Raw genomic sequence first — 4,347 nt, 5'->3', positions numbered from 1 at the left:
CATTCGCATCATCATGGTCACCTCTACTTGAGGAGGCAGCTCTTCCCCAGTGGCATTTTGAGTGCCTTCCAACCTGAGGGGCTCATTTTCCGGCACTATATCTGACAATGTTTCTCTGCTATTCATAAGGTTTTCAGTGACTAAATATTCGGAAGTAGTTCATCACTCCTTCTTCCTAGTTTGTCTCTGCCTGGAAGCTAATCTGAAACCTGTCCACCATGAATGACCCTGCTGGTATTTAAAATACCAGCATAGCTTTCAGAATGACAACAACTCACAAGCCACCACAGTACTACAAACTGACAGATGAGTGGTGGAGAGAATGTTAGTAGAGTAAATAAAATATGCAATGCAAGAACTCTTGATTGGACTGTCTGTGTAGATGAACCAAATGAACTGCAGCTACAGGGGACAGAAAAGAGTTGTTTGTTTATAAATTATTATTATTTTTTTTATGTTGGGAAAGACTTGAGTTTGTTTTTAGGTTGAGAAGCAGCCAATTGCTTGAATCAGAAATTATCTAGTGACAAAGTACAGAAAATTATACCAGAGAGCTTAAACAAAGAGGTGTTTTATTGAGAATTTCCAGTGGAAGGAACTGACTTGTATAAATTCTACCTGGGTGTCTTAGGAGGTGTCTGCTTTTTATTTTTTTGCTTCTTAATTCCAAATTCTTATGAGAAAATCTAACTCTGGTTCAACTCATCCTATAGATTGCTCAGATATCCATTTTTGATCCAATTAGCTAGCCCAGTTAGTGTGAAGTTGGCTTCCTTACTTATTCCTTAGCAGGCAATGGGTCAGGATCGATATTTGTAAAGGCGGTATGGGCAGGAAACAGCAACAGTTGCCATTTAAGCCAACTACACAGTTAGAGGGAACAGTTCACAAGATTTCCTTCACTTATGATACAAACTGCAAGTTCATTCAAAGGGTTCCAAAACCACCCTTCTTGTTGTTGCTGTGAAGTGCAGTTGAGTAGGTTCCAACTCATAGAAACTCTTTATAGGGTTTCCTAGGAGCAGCTGGTGGGTCTGAACTGCTGACCTTGTGATTCAAAGTCCAGTACTGATCCTATAGTGCCACACCAGGAGTCTTAATCCACCCTCAGGTTAGATCATTTGCTAGAAAGACTCAAGAGAAGTCACAGAGTGCTTTATTACAGGAAAAGGATAGCTGTAATATACCTGTTATATGACATTGGTTAGAAATCGGGTTTTCTTTTGTTATCAGTTACGTTAAATGAGATCATAGAGGAGTAAAGTGGGTCCTAATAGTATTTGCTTCTGAATCGCGTTTAATAAGATCTTCACCTCAGGGGAAAGAAAATACTCATCTGAGGTTAATGTTACCTACCTTATTCTCTTATTAATTCATAGCTATGCGTAACTTTCCATTTTACTGTTCAGAAACCAGCAGCCACATTCAGAGTCAACTACTTGGTCCCCCACACATGCACAGATTCTTTCAGCTAACAGACCCAATGGATTAAACTCCCTGGCAAAACTTTCTGGTTTCCCAGAGCACGAAATTCTGAACACTTCCCTTATACCTGTGAAGTGAACTAAAAATTGCATGGCCCTTTAAATCAAAGTGTACAATCCCCAGTCTTGTCTCACTATATAACTTTCTTGTCCTTTACTCCATAGAAACCCTAGATATTTCAGGAGTCAGATCTGAGGAACCATCCACTTGGCTCCTTAGTCAGAACTATGCAATAAAGTTACTCTTTCTTAAAGATGTAGACGTCCAGAGACCTCTGCACACACCTGCTAGGTACGCTATTTAGTTAATTTATAGGAATGCAGCACGGGAGGATCCATCTACAAGCGAAAATATGCTCAGAATTGCCTAGCTCTACCAGAAACTAGGACTTCTGGTGTGATGCTGTCGGTTAATATGGTAAACTGCACGTTGGTCTGGGCCATAAACTCCCCAGCTGCTCCTCGGAAACTCTGTACAGGACCCTCCTATGTAGGGTCGCTATGAATCAGATCCCGACTCGGAAGAAACTAATGGAAACTTATGGAGTCCTGGTGTGGCGCTGTGGGTTAATGTTCCAGACTGCAAAGCCATCTGAACTGCTAAGCTGGCAGTTTAAGCTCACCAGCTGCTCCTCGGAAACCCTATACAGAGTCGCTATGGGTTGGAACCAACTCGACGGCACTTAACAACAACAACCAGAAACTAAGAGACAAGGAAGGATCTTCTCTTATATCCAATAAAGAGAGCACAGACCTGCTGAAGCCCTGAGTTCAGACTTGTAGCCTCCAGAACTGTGAAAAAATAAATTGGTTCTTTAAAGCCAATCACTTTGTAGTACCAGCAGTCTCTGGGTTATGGACAAGATTTAGGTCTGTGTTTCTAAGAGTTTGCAGGTAAGTCAGAGCAGGTGCATGTGGTTCTCGTTTACCCTGACTTAAGTGCGAGAAAAGGCTCTAATCCTTTTCAATGATTTAAAAGCTGCATGTGCAGCAAGTGAAGGTGATTGTGATGAAGAATTTGTTGCAACTAGGGATTGGTTCAATCTTTTCAAAGAGCAGGCAAATTTATATAATATTAAAGGGCAAGTAGGAATTGTCTGTAAGTCCATAACATGGGACTGCCTTTATTTTGTTATAACAGCTGGAGTCAAGGGAAGTAACACATCGGGCAGAATCCAGGAATAGCATCAAATGTGGAGCTCTCATTCTTTCTGGAATCTGGACATTTTACGTCCCCTGAAGAAATGTGTTACAATAGGCACAAATTATTACCAACTAGTGAAGCTCACCTGAGCTTTGGTGGTTGGCAGTTCAAGCTCACTAGCCACTCCTTGGGAACCTTATACAGGGTCACTATGAGTCTGAGTCGACTCGAGGGAACTTAACAACAACAACAATATTATGTATGCACAGTTGTCCACAGGCAATCTTCAGCACCATTTCTAGCACCATAGACATATTTTCCAACTATGGATCTTTCCTCTTTGTTTCCAATTTCTCATTCCAATCAAAGTAATTATCAATGCGTCTCAATTTTATGTTTGATCAATTTCAGACTGAAGAAGTTGGCAGACTTCTTCAGTTATATCATCACTAGCTTTAGTGGTGTTTCTCTGCTATTCATAAGGTTTTCAGTTTGTAAATATTTGGAAGTAGTTCGTCACTCCTTCTTTCTCGTCTGTCTTTGTCTGGAAGCTCATCTGAAACCTGTCCACCATGGGTGAACCTGCTGGTATTTAAAATACAGGTGGCATAGCTTCCAGAATCAAAGCAACTCATAAGCCACCACAGAATGACAAACTGACAGACAAGTAGTGGCAACAATGGTGAGGTTGGTCCAGGATTGGGCAGTGTTTCGTTCTGCTGTGCATAAGGTTGCTATGAGTCAGTACCAACTCGATGGCACCTAACAACAACAAGAAGCTTTAGTGGTTGGTGCCTACATTTGAATAGGGGTATTAACTGGTCTTCTTTGTCAGCATATGGCTGTTATCCCATCATAGACAGCATTGAATTTCAAGACAGGTCTTGGAATGTTCTTTTTGATGATGAATGCAATGCTATTTCTCTTTAATTTGATGTCCCCCAGCATAGTAAACCATATGATCATCTGATTCAAAATGGCAATATCAGTCCCTTTCAACTCACTAAAAGTGACATCAATCTTTGTGCTTCCATTTTATTTTTGACAACTTCCAATTTTCTTAGATGCATATTTTGTACATACCATGTTCCGATTATTAATGAATGTTTGCAGCTATTTTTTTCTCATTTTGAGTTGTGCTCCATCAGCAAATGAAGGTCCCAAGAGGTATACTCCATTCAAGTCATTATAATCAACTGAACTTCAGTCACAGAAGGGACTCTAAAACTTGCTCTTGAGCTTAGAGAAGCTAAAGTGAATGGAAGAAATGAGGAAGTAAAAGAACTGAACAGAAAATTTCAAAGGGCAGCTCAAGAAGACAAAATAACTTATTATAATGAACTATGTAAAGACCTGGATTTAGGAAACCCAAAGGAAAGAACATGCTCAGCATTTCTCATGATGAAAAAAATGAAGAAAAAATTCAAGCCTCAATTTGAAATATTGAAGGATTCTATGGAAAAAATATTGCATGATGCAAAGAGCATCAAAAGAAGATGTGAGGACTACACTGTACCAAAATAAATGGTCTCTGTTCAATCATTTCAGGAGATGCACATGATCAAGAACCGATGATACTTAAGGAAGAAGTCCAGCTGCATTGAAGGCATAAGCGAAAAACACAGCTCTGTGAATTGACAGACTATGAACCTTTCAACAAATTAATGCAACATTGGAAACACTCACTCATCTAAGACAAGAAATTTGGAAGACAACTAC

The sequence above is a fragment of the Chrysochloris asiatica genome, unplaced genomic scaffold (assembly GCF_000296735.1).
Source record: "Chrysochloris asiatica unplaced genomic scaffold, ChrAsi1.0 scaffold00249, whole genome shotgun sequence".
Taxonomy (NCBI): domain Eukaryota; kingdom Metazoa; phylum Chordata; class Mammalia; order Afrosoricida; family Chrysochloridae; genus Chrysochloris; species Chrysochloris asiatica.
The sequence above is the reverse complement of the archived record's forward strand: the minus strand, read 5'-3'. Positions refer to the sequence as shown.